The sequence below is a fragment of the Andrena cerasifolii genome, chromosome 9, assembly GCF_050908995.1.
Source record: "Andrena cerasifolii isolate SP2316 chromosome 9, iyAndCera1_principal, whole genome shotgun sequence".
In the NCBI taxonomy this organism is placed as follows: domain Eukaryota; kingdom Metazoa; phylum Arthropoda; class Insecta; order Hymenoptera; family Andrenidae; genus Andrena; species Andrena cerasifolii.
In genome coordinates, this window is record NC_135126.1 from 10,125,691 (window position 1) to 10,139,022 (window position 13,332).

Consider the following 13,332-nt stretch of genomic DNA (forward strand, 5'->3'; position numbering starts at 1 on the left):
AGGACACGTCAATCCGCGTATTACCAAGGGATTACACTTCCACGAAATTTAAAAGGCGACAGGTTTAAAGGAACACTGATTTCCCATATCCACGAGCGCAGAAGTGTAAGATCATGTTCTCATCTGAAAATATGATCGTCCGAGAAGAAGCGATGGCAAGGAAGAAGATATCCTTTGGTCCGTGAGATTTCCAGGAGCCTTAATAATTCAGAATATATCTGAATACCGCGCAGAATCTCCGGCTATAATTGACGTTGCATAAAATGCACCTCGTGGAATCTGTCGCGGTGATATATATTTCCGGCGTTATTAATGTATGCGCGCAACGTCCGAGGGGTGGAGAGGCTCGTGCCCGGTATCGCGACTTCGACGGTTGTTTGTCGTCCACGCATGACAAACCGGGCGGAGAGCGGTCATGACGGTGGCTAACTAGACGGCGAATTAAGCCGGCACTCCGAAATGCTTTTAAAATTTAAATAATGCATCGCCGCCTGACCCGTCGCCTCGCGCTACCGGAATTTCTCACCGTCTCTCCTCGCCCACCTGTCGACCCTCGTTGCCTCCGAGTTTTTGGCAGTTTTTGAGAAACGCCGGGCGTCGGTACCCGTTACCATCGACGTCGGGCCAAACGTCACGCCATTTGTCTGGGGCCGAAACTAAGGGAGCCGCGGCGGAGGAGAAAGGAAGGAAGCATCCCGCGGGCTCGCTCGATGCCACTCAGAAATATCGCGCCGCTCTTCCGCGGCAGATATATAAAAACCGGATCCCCGGCCGGGCCATTTCCGGTAATTAACGTTGAATCTTTTATGAAGTTATCGCGAGCCTCCTAGCGCGTCGATCGTGGCCGTTTTGGCGCGCGTGAAATCTGATGAACGTCATCGACGCGCCATGATATCTGGGCCGATGATTATTGATGAGATTGTGGAGGTTCCTGGGACGGTGGATACGCATCGAAAGTGGGGGGGAGATTAGAGGTGTTAGAATTGGGGGAACGGTGGATTGTAGGGACGAAAGTAGCGGAAAGGAAAACGGTACTAGAGAATTACTGTGCTTGGTATTTGTAAATTTTAAAAGTATTTCGAACGAGTATTCCGTATTGAAAAAAAAGCGAGACTCCTCTTCGAATATGGGAAGTATTCTAGGAATTTTAAGTGAAGGAATACGTGTAGGTGTTGCGGGGCTACCGCTGCGGAATAAAATGATACTTTTGCAGTTAACAGAGCTCGACGGAACGCTTATAAATATCTCATACGCGCTGTTCGGAGAATACATGTATTCGAATACGTTCGGATCGCTCGAATCCGTACTATCGCTGGGTAAGAATTTTTAATTAAGCTCCAATTACTAACGTTGCATGTTAGAGACGGGGGATATAACTGCGCGGCACGCATCGAATTCACCGATGCATATTTAGCGAAATTGTTTATTTCATCGCGGAGCGGTATTGATATTTCGAAATGTACCATCGCCGGTGGCAGTGATCGCTGGCGGGCGGAGGTTTCGAAATGTTTGCAAATAGACGTGTGTCAACGGGGAGAACGAGATAACGTTCGGCAAATATTTCGTATTACATTATAATGCGGAGTCTAGACACCTGAGACACGAATTCGGGAAGCGGGGATCAATAGCAGCTTCTCATTTATGGGAAAGCCATTATTAAGAAGTAATCGAACGTCGTAATTTGACGGGCTTCGCGAAAAATAAGGGGAGGTATAATATCGTCTGTGATTGCCAGTGATATTGCAGTAATTATACGGTAATTTCGGGCTTAAAATAAACGTTGACTTTATCGGGACTGTAAATGGTTGATACGCCGATTTGCCAGGTAAATGATTGTTTATTATCAGATATATATATATACGTTACACGATGGGTGGTACAGATAAACATAAAGTATCGGTTAATCGATCGCCGGAACGACAATTAGTGGTTGCCGATAGCTGAGTGGGGGATTATAATTTCAAAGGGAATAATTTCATTCGATAGGCAGTACACCGGGAAGGAGGGTGGTCGAGTATCGGCGAGGAAATTCAATAAACTGCAGTATCGCGAAAGGAGGCTTCCTCTCTCTACTTGATCTTATTTGAAAGCAGCAGCTCTGCAGCAGATGCATCAATCGCGGGCAACCTGTTTTCAACTTAAATGCCGTGGATCGACGGCTCTTAGAATTCTTCGTACATTTAAATCCACGCAGCATTCAATGGCTTTTTAAAGCGAACGCTTTACAGAGAAGAATACGGGTGGAGGGTATCGCTGCTCCAATTACGATACCGCCCCATTTTACAAAACAGGATTGGAGGTATTATTCCCACGCATTGACGGTGAACAGCCATAGCACAGTGTTCAGTGCTTTACAAAGTTTCGTATAAAGTATCGTACAATAATGTGTCGTCGTTATTCTAAGTTACTAGCTAGAACGTATTTGCTTTACACGTTTCAGTCGAAAGAGACATCGCAGCTTTTTCTTCTCCGATGAGTGGCAGAGGCTCCGCCGGAGGAATGCACCGCGGAGCTGCTTGGAGTAACAGGTGCCATCAGCAGGAATTACAGTAGAGGTTCTGCCCTTTCGTGATTATGATTATTGCCCGAAAGCCAATATCGTAACAAGGCTTTCTGAGCAACAATCAAAAGCATAAAGAGCGTTTACGACGGACTCCCTTCGGACGAGGATTCCTTCGGCAGCTGTAAGGCAAACAGTTGCGATTATTTTTTAATCCATGTTCCATTAGCGCGTCTAGCATTCCCCCGGTGATCTACAGCGATGCACCGGGGGGCATCGAGCGTGGCATGCCAGTCTAGCATCAAATATGCAACGAAAGCGATTTTATTTCAATAGGAATTCCATGCGAGGGCCGGGAAAGGAGGGAAACTCGGAGTGGAGGAGATCGAAGCTACCTTGCGCGCTCGTCAATCTTTTCTTACTAACGTGATTGAGACAAATGGCCCGGTGGGGCTATCAGACCATAACTCCGTTACGCTGTGTATAGCGAACATGCGTTATAGAAACACAAGCAAGTAGAATACTCCTTCTCACGCTCTGCACAGAACTAGAACGCGAGAATACTTTAGAATCCGCAACTACTTGAATTTTCGATTGAAAATTCTTCGCTGATGCCAGCAAACGATTTTAAATATCAATTTAGGAAGGTGTCTTCGTTACCGACAGTGTGCCAATTTCAAATCGGACGGCGCGAATCAGAGTTCCGCGCGCAAGTCTAAAGCTTCTGAAGCAACTATTACGATACCGTGGCATGCTAAATGTATCTAAAATGGAAATGATGAGGTAACCGATCTTCCTTTAAACCTACTACTGTTCTTACTACTACTCACAGAAGAACGTTACTTGTGTCACTACCTACCGTCTACAGAATCAAGTGCTACGGTCCACCACTGCTTCTACAATTATCCGGCTATCTACAGCAGCTGCATGCAACTTGTCGTACTACAAAGCACTACGGCCAGCGAGCAGAGAAGAAAATGTAATGGAGAAGCGAGAGGCAACGAGCAGAGGGAAGGGTGTCGAGTTCGAAGCACACATGACGAAGCGATAGTAGCAGACAGAAGAGAGGTTTTACCATGGCGGGCTCCAGCTGGTAACAGAGGCAAAGAGCGCCTCGTGGCTGGCCAGCATCGGAAGCGGAAGCGTTGGACCACGGCTGTCGGAGTTCCGGAGTCGAATGAAGTAACTGCAAACTCGTCGGAGGGTTGTAGGTGCAAAAAGGGTAGGGGTTGCTGGTCGACGGCCGTGGTGGGGGCGCGCGCGGTTCCTGCGCAGTGCGGGCACCGCGGCTGGGTAGTGGGAGGCAGTTCAAAATCGCGACGAGCCGTCCCCGTGGCTCGACGTCCATTAAATATTCTCGATCTTTGTAATTTGACAATTAGCCGACGGCGGAGGTGGCGCACCGTCAGTCAAACCCGTTGATGCAGGCGATGGGGGTCGATGCACCGGCGGCTGATTTATTTTATTAATTAGACGACAGCGTCACTTCCGTGGATACCTGCCACGGCCGTATCAGATTGGAACCCGACATCCTTGGAACAGTGGATACATTAGGAGCATTGATTCCATTAGCTTGCGCGCCTCGCCGTCATTTCGGGTCCCCCACCTTGTATGTGGAGACGTCGAACGTTTCTTCCGTTGGGGGATTCTGTTGGTTGGAGAAGCTCGCAGGTTTTATATCGTAAAGTAATTAGTATAGTAAGGAAGTTGAGGGAGATCAGACTCGCAGACAGTGGCGCGCCCAGAGGAGCCAAGGGGCACCCCCATAGAAGGAGCTTTGTAAATAGAGATGAAAATTGGATTTCATTCTTTAAATAAATTTTTATAATCACCTAATGAATTTTAATGAATTTGCATTGAATTTTATCCGCTCAACTCGGCTCCCTCCGAGATTAAATGCTGAGTGTGCCACTGCCTGCAGATTTAATCGCTGAGGTTGAAGTCCTTAATCATTAAGAGAGGAAGTATAGTTTCAGCGACAATGCCAACGAACTTATTTTCGTAATTAGATCGGCTGGAAATGAAGGCAAGATTGCATTATTCAGAGACCGCGAGGCGAGCGGCCTTCGATGCGATTTAAGTTCGTCGCGCGGTATTTCGCCGAAATTTCACGTCGTTTAATCGAATTAACGAGATGCAGAAATTATAAAGCCCTTTTCGGGAATGGCCTGAAAGCCTTCTTAGAGTTTGGCAACGCGCTTCGTCGCCGTATCTCATTGGCTGAAAGCACGGGACGCGTGGCGGCATCTAAACAGCGGAAGATCAAAGCGAACGAAAGTGGAATAAAGCCACGAGATACGGGAAATGGGGCAGCAGATAACTGTTTGTTTTCCGACGAAACTTGTCGATGATATCCGGCGGTGGGTGCATCCTAGTCGCGGCCAAGTGCACCGCTGCATATTACAGAAGATTGCGCGTTTCCTGTGGTAATATCTACGCGTAATAAGAACGTTCCAACTGGCGCAACAGTGTTCGAAAGTTTGTGGCAGCGTTCCCTCCCTTAAAAGAGAAATAGGGAAACCTCCGGGCGTAGGAAACAGGATGTAACTGCATCATTGCTCTAACAACTTCTCAGAAACCCAGTTACCTTCGGTGTCTTGTAAAATATGCGATATGAGCCACGCAAGATAATCAGAGCTCATTAAAGAAAAAACCGAGGATGCTCTACGCATGCGTGAACCGCGGATGGGTGCCCACCGAATGCATGCGCCTAACACACTGCAACCAGAGGTTGCTCTGCATACGAGCGGTAGCCTAGCAGTCAAAGTCACAGACCATTTCAAAGTCACAAGGGGATAGTAAACACATTTAGCCCTATATCAAAATTGTCTTCCACCTCCTCATTAACCCAAGTATCCTCCCAACACTTTCCTCAGCTAACGTCCACACATTCCACGCAATAGTCCACTCTGCCACCAGGTCAACCCGCAGGTCCTTGAAATGAAGGGTCGTCCTCTTGCAAGGGAACATCTCGAACCCAGAAATTTAAAAAATTCTGAAACTTTCTGAATATGTAGAGGATTTCCTTCTGATTACAACGCAATTTTTCTTTGCTGCCCAAATTCACTCTAAAGGGGTGTGATTGACCCCTGAATATCCGGTTATTTTCCGATTTTGTATTATAACTCGTGAAGAGTAAAATAATTTCTTTACCAAACGATAGATCTAATTAAAAGAAGTAACTTTTGTCTCGAAACTTTTTTTCTATCTTTTACACTTCGCGAGTTACAACACACAATCGGAAAATAGCCAATTGTTCAAGGGTTAATTTCACCCCTTCCAGTGAATGTGAGCAGAAAAAAAGAGTTGCGTTGTAATCAGGAGGAAGTCCCCTACACATTCGCAAAGTTTCAGAATTTTTTGAATTTCCGGGTTCGGGATCTTCTCTTGTTAGCCTGCGTCCCGGATAATGTTATTGCAGATGCATCCACAGGCGAGCAGCGGTCTCGCGTTATTCTAACTCGAAGGGAAGCATGTAAATCCCCAGGGCACACGTGACACGTCGTCGTTACAGTATTGTTCTAGGAAGAGGCGGATGAAGAGGAAGAAGAGGCTGCGAGAAGGTGCATTGCCCCCGATCCATGGCCAGCGGTCGGTCCAGGATCCGTTCAGAGGGAATCGGCCCAGGCAGAGGAGGCCCGATCCCGATACAAGGTCACTCGACGAGGAGCATGAGTAATCCAGCCATCTGGTCAACGACATGTTATGCAACACGACTGTGATAATCCTTCGGTGTCGATTCCCTGTGCCTCTTCTTCCTTTCCCTTTGAAGCAGACTGTGGGAGACGTTGCTGGTCGCTGGCGAGCCTCTCGGTGAGCGCAGATACTCCGAAATCACAATTTCTGTCGAGATTCGAGTTTGGATACTTGTTCCTTGAAACGAATATGTTGCAGGATTACTCCTAGAGTATTGTTCGGAGTACAGAATCAGTGATTCATTCTGAGAAAATTTCACCCTATTCCACGTTCAAGAACGGAAGAACGAATGGCCCTGGATCAGTGCTCGATAGTTCCCCGCGTGTTGCGCGGGAAACGGATTATTGGTCGTATCGCGGCTAGAAAAGAAGCTGGAAATAAAGTGGGCCCCCCGCGCCTCCCCACAGATCCGCTCCTCTTTTTAGAGGCACGTAATCCGATGTGTGTCGTGCTTTTAGCCTTGTCCCCGCGCGTTGGAACACGAGTTTTTTACCCTCGAAAAATCCCGCCCATCCGCCGGGTAGGTACGCTGAGAATCGAGCACGTGCTGCTCGAGCGTAGAAGAGTCCTCGAGAGAAAGGTGAACGAGGGAGACGGAAGGTCGCGGTGGCTGCGCGCAGGAGCGGGACAGGGGTAGGAGGGTAATATTCACGAGCCGCTCCAGGCAAATCTGTTCCAACGGGAGCATCGGCGACGATTGGGAGGCCTGATAGAATTGGGATCCTTGAACGAATACCTCAAGTTTCTGGCGAAATCGCCGTCAAACCGTGCCTAATAGAATCGAAAAAATTCTCCCCCTGTCTCTCGCGGCACCCTTCTGCCACGAAACCGTGTCGCTGCGAACCCTCTCGAATTTCATTCCCCCCCCCTAAATCATTCGATGTACGTTGTAAAACACTGTGCGCGCTTCCAGCAGGACTCGCTACCATTTCTAAAGTAAAACGGAACTCCACGTTTCTGCCATTCTACACCCGGAGATAAACGAGACGAAATTTTAATCTACCAAAAAATCCTGCCTCGTCCGCTTCTACGATATCGGTAATCCCTTGCACAAAGAGATGCTGCACCACGCCACAGCCGCGAGTGAAAAAACGTTCGCCTTCCCCGTTTCCATCGGGTTAGAGCGCGTATGCGCGCTGGTGAATAGACAGCTGACAGTGACAGATTCGTTCTCCTATCCTAAACGGCTCACGGAGGTGAGTTCCTGGTTCTCCGCAGTTCCATCATTATCGAATGCCCTTAATTGCTGGCGGGTCGGCGCTGGATCGGCGTGCACAGCGACCAAGGAGAGAAAGGCGCAGAGGTAGAGAGAGAGAGGGAGAGAGAGAGATTAGATGGAGGTAGATGAGGATGAAAGGAGAGGACCAGAGGTGGCTTTGAACTTGGAATTGCGGCGGGTTGAGAAGCAAATCATGTTCGCTGGGGAATCCTTGGACGTGTACGCTGGCTCGTCTATAGGGTGGTCCAATTTGCGGGGCTTGCGTGTGTCCGCGGTGGTTAACAGTTAATAGTCAATGGGAATTGACGGCGCTGTAATCGGGGCTAATTAACGTATCGATATCGAGCCCCCTAACGCGATAAACCAGTTAACAAACGCGGGGTAATCACGGGCCAGGAGAAAGCAACCGTTGGCAGAGGAAACACGGTCAGATCGTCGTTTACCTTGGGCTGTTTGCGAGGAACAAAACCCGCGATCGGAAACATCGAGCCGGAGGAGTTACGGCCACGGTAATCACAGCGGAACAGTATAAAGGTTGCGCCCGGCGCGGGCAAACCCTTGGCTGGGCTCGTTTGATGTTCAGCGAGTACATTGAGAGGCACGCTGTAGGTAGTCGTGATTTTTAGAGAGGAGAGGAAAAAGAAGCACCGTGCTAGGAGTTTGAACGGTTTCACCTGACACGGTGTTTGCGCAGGTGGAGCATTTTGTGGCAGCTTCCAAGCGTTTCAAAGTCGAGCAACGATTTCTCGGGCTTTTAATAAAGTCGAGGGAGGCGGTCTTATTTTCGAGGATTAAAAATCTGACCGAAGCTGGCCGTGTGTCTTAATGCGCGTTGTTTCCCGCGAATGCCTCGGTCTGCTTTGGAGGATTGAAAGCCTACGCTCGGGATGCTCAGGGGATTCAGCGTGAACGCCAAACAGAAGGTATTCGGGGCTGTTTTAAAACTTAATTAAACTTTCTCCACGGGTAGAAAAGTCACGTCATTATCCTATTAGAGGGAAAACTCGGAGCGAGTGCATGGGGGAAGAGGGGAGGAAGAGGGGCTCGGAAGGGCCCGCTGGTCTGGGACCATGGAACATTGGAGCGCTATTACGAGGAACTGCGAGAAAGGCGCAACACCGTCATGCAGCTCCAGTGATGCGGCAGAAAACGAGAGAGGACGGGTTCTATTATCCCCCCGGCCGTAGAAAAAAATCTTCACCCATAGGATGGCTCTAGGAAAGGCCTGCGGATTGGATCCGTGGAGATCCGCGAGCGGAGCTGCGACCGAGCAAGAAATCGAACGATTCGATCGTGAGAGTGGAAGGCCGGAAACGAGCGCGGAACAATCGGCCCCGTCTTTCCACGGGGAGAGGAAAAATCTCGCCCAATGTCACGGTTACAGCTTACGGTCCTGGCGAGACGAAATGGATGGAACTATGAGGTGGAGATCCATGGTGATCAAGATCACGGGGCAATTACGCGCGGAGTGATGCGTGACGTTTTAAAAATAGAGGGTGTTGTTCCTGTAAGTAGAGCTGGGTGGGTTTGGATAATATGGAAATAGGGAAATAAGTAGATGTGAGTGTACTGTGACCGTCGATTTATTTTTTTATGTCAGTTGTAGCTACAGGATTAAACGTTATGAATAAATGGCAAAGTAACAGATTGTACGAGTCTATTTTTTCGTATTTTTAGAAACAGGGTTTAAAAACTGTTTTTTTTTATAAATTTGTAAAATTCGAAAAACGGTTTTATATACTAGATATAATTATATATTAATATGTAATTATTTAGTTAAAAAACTTTAACATTTTGACTTGAAATCGCCTCGGACACGAGCAGATTGTAGCAGGTAACAGTTTACTGTAAAACTAATCTTTATGAGTTCGTATTTTCGGAAGAAAAATACGTAATGAAATAAAGAATTATAATTTATATTGTGTACAGATTTTAGTTAATTTAATTTTTGTATTTATTTGGTATTGTATAGAGTATATTTTATTTTTTTTATATTTTTGTAATTCCATAAATATTAAAAAAAAACTGAAAAAATTTTAAAATAAGTACAAATATTTATTTTCTAAAAATAGATTAGAAAATTACATTTTTTGTGAAAATTCGAAAACTGGTTTAACCGTTTTTTTTTGGAATAGTGGAATTCGAAAACCGGTTTTTTCCAAAGTCAGTTTTTGTATGAACCCTACCGCCTAACAATAGCCTATCATATTTACCACACTTGCTCCTAATCATCATATTTCTACATGTTATCCGAGCTGTCCTCTAGTTCTTCCATACAACCCTCATATCATTTCTGCACTACTCCCACACTACTGTTACGCCATTCCTGTAGTATACTCACACCACGCCCCCATCATCCCTACGATACTTCGACGCCACTCCCACAGTATATCTATAGCACCAACTTCCCTATTACACCCACACCAATCCTCCAGTACTTCACGTTAACACATATGTGACATTCCGCAGTTTATAATCTACACGTGGCACATAACGCATCATATACCACGCTTCACACGTTACAACTTCACATTTCACAGCTTACACGTTACACTTTACGCATTACAACTTCACACGTTACACTTTAGAGTTCACACTTTAGTTTTTAAGACTTCAGACTTTCCGCTTGCCTCTTCACAATTCTCACATATTGCTGCCAGCTTTGTAACTACTTAGTCGCCTTACGATCGTGCACAATGTGGTAAGTATTAAGGTAAGTAATTATAAGGTAAGTAATATTTCCAACAATGTTGAAGAGGTGGGCGTTCGGAAACCAAAATCCTGGTTTGCAACTTTGTTGCAGCTGAAAGGAAGGCCAAATTTCACCCGGGGGCTTCTCTTGCAGGTGCAACGCGAAAATCCGCTTCCATTGCAGATCCGGCACTTCAAAAACCCTTTGTTCCGAAATTCATTGCACGATTCTTGCACCTGCAAAAGAGGCAGATTTTCGCGGTGCACCTGCAAATACGAAAACGTCCCCTACGTCGACCCACAAATTGTGATTTTTCCTCACAAATTCGGAATTTTAAATGACCAACAAGCCAAACTAAACTTCTTTTTTCCACAAAACGCACTTTTTTGCAGGTGCAGTGCGAAAATCTGCCTCGCTTGCACCTGCAAGAGAAGCTGCAAACCGGTATTTGACTTCTCGCGGGAACGCGACAAAGTTGCAAACCAGAATTTTGGTTTCCGAACAGCGAAATTTCCTTTGCAACATTGTTGCAAAAATTTGTTATTTGCAACTTTGTTACGCTTTGGCGGGGGCGCTGAGTATCTTACCTTAATACTTACCACACTGTGCACGATCGTAAGGCCACAAATTCATAAGTTGAGAACAGTGCATAATTATTATTGCGTCCCAAAAACACTGTACGCTTCTTGGAAGCGCCCGAAAGGAATTCGCCTCTTTTGTGGCAACGGTGCGCGCTGGCGCCCGACGAGAGACGAACCGACAGCGCTGCGCGATCGGCTCGCCACGCCGGCAAGACAGATCGCCCTTACAACTTGAGTGAGAAGCACCATTAAAATAAAGCTCAACATTCCACAAAGTATCTTTTTTACTGCCGTCACCCGCGGTTCTATTAAACGCGGCTCGATCAATTACAATTGATCGAGACGTGACCGAGCATTGTCTCGGCAAGCTCAACAATTATTGTGAAGTGCGGCGTGTAACGAATTGCGGCGTGTGAGTGAACTGTGACGTGTGACGAATTGTGATGTGAATGGTAAAATCTGATTAATGCACGAACTGTGACGCGTAAGGTGTGTAACTATAGCGTAGAATTGGTACAGCGAACATCATAGCAGCAGGTATAGCAATTGCATATAAATGTTATGGAAACAGCGCAGAAAGAGTATAGAAACGGAGTAGAAGTACTGCAACTACGGTACACAGCCAGCATAAATAGTATGACTAACCCGAGTAAAAAACGTATGATGAATAATATAAGCAATATACGTATCAATTTCACGGGACAGCCTGGATTCGTTCTGCTACCAACTCTCTGGCCTCTGCTGCCTTTGTTTCGTAAGAAATAAAAAATAATTGGGAGCAGGATGAGAGTGCAACTATGACGCCAGCATAAGGAGCACTAACTCCCGATGCTTCGCGTTACGAAATTTACAGCGTGCAATAAAATGCAGCAGGCTTTCCTTGCCTCCGATCCGTGGGGAAAAGCGACGGAGGGGCCGGGAGGAAACATTTTTAGCAACGAATATCGGCTGCGCCGGCCGCTCATTAATCCCGGATAAAAGTTCATCGGCATTTCGCTCGCCGGCCGCGTATCGTTCCTTTCTTGAGAAATTCGCGCCTGGCTGGCCACGCGTCTTTTTCAACCAGCCGTGATGGAACAATTACCGGCTACGCCATACACAATCAATAAGCGACAAACGAGAGAAATAATTGAACAGGCCTTGGGGTCCCTTCATAGAAACTTGTGCACTCGTTAAGTCGCGTCGATGCGATCGACTTGGCCGTTTGCACGCCGGCTCTGAAAGTCACTGGCGTTCTAATTAGAGCGCGATTGCACCGCTCTAACGAAGGCAACTTTCAGCTCGAGGGAGCTCGTCCAAAGGTGGGTGACTACGTTTCTCGGAAAAAAAGAAAACACCTTCCCACGCGCCTCGGAGCAAGAGATGTTTACTGCAGGGATGTAATGCTTTAAGGAATCAACCCGGTGCAACACCTACGCGAGGCACGATCCTCTTTCGTCAGCTTCCTTCCGACTACTGAGAGTCTGGGGGTACGGCAGTGTAACTGAAAGTGATTCTCTAAGGTTAATCAAGTATGTTTATTACCGCGCAAATTACGCCGTAAAATGACCTACACCGTGAAAAGATTCTAGAGTACTAATTGATACTGGTTTCAGAGTGGATGAGTCTTTCGAAACTGCTCGCGGAGGGCTCCAGATGGATGAGGATCCGAGCGTCGATCGCCGGGTGGAGAGGACTGCGATCTCGCAGGTGGAAAGTCCCGGAGACGAGCAGCATAATGTGTCGAGTCATGATAGCCGATAAATCCTACACTTCCCTGGACGGTGTACAATGGCCACTATAAAAGGGCACGGGAGAGGCAATCGCCTCCCCCGAGAAATTTCTCCGTATTAACGTGAAAGAGTGAGGAAAGAATGCAGCGGTCCTTAAATTAGACCTGATCCTATTTCCAGCTTCCTGCCGCTAGGATCTTAGAAGGCGAAAAAACACGATGGCAGGAGCGATACTCCCTGCTCCCTTCGTGCCGCTAAAAAACCCACGGGGACAGGAGGCCACCCGATCGTCTCGACCGAGTTTCATCTCGCGCGATTAGCGGCAGCTGCGATTTCACCTGCGTGGAGGTCGCAATTACGCGTACGCGAAACGATTGCGGAGCGACGTCAACGGACGATGACGCACGGATCGAGGCGAGCCGGCTCGAAGTCATCGAGCGTGAATGGGTCGGCTGGATCTCCGGTTGCTAGGTCGAGGATACCGCCGATCTTCCTCCTCGAGCAAGAAGCCTTCCCTCCCGAAGGTAATCTTCTGTCATTTGCCAGGGCGCAGTGATTGCTAACGGGTGAACAATGGTTTTTCGTGGAAACGATCCGCGTAGCACGTGCCATCAGCGACTGCGAAGATAATGCCACGCAACTGGTCGCGCTGGACGGCGGTGGAAGGCTGCCAGCTTCGAAGCGGGGTCGAATAAAAACGTCACTATATCGCCGCGGGAATGGTGCGCGGATGTAAGTCGATTTTGCGTGCGCTCGTTATTTGTTTAATATCGTAATGACGTAATGCGAAAATTGCGGGGAGAGACGGCGACGTTTGTGGGCGAGAGATCGCTGGTACATCCAGGCGTAGCCCGAAGGAGCGAAGGCGGCTGCAAATGCGCTTAGAAACGATGTAATACCGAGAACCTGGCCCCCGAGCGGCAATAAACGTA

At 47.5% G+C, this 13,332-nt stretch overlaps 1 long non-coding RNA gene across 1 annotated transcript; it reads left to right on the forward strand.

The window, feature by feature from the left end:
* The first annotated feature begins 10,938 nt into the window (after nt 1–10,938).
* On the forward strand, nt 10,939–12,653 carry LOC143372979 (uncharacterized). The gene is made up of 3 exons (XR_013086400.1): nt 10,939–11,989; nt 12,081–12,190; nt 12,284–12,653. It is a non-coding gene; the product is annotated as an uncharacterized LOC143372979 (long non-coding RNA).
* The last annotated feature ends 679 nt before the right edge of the window (nt 12,654–13,332 follow it).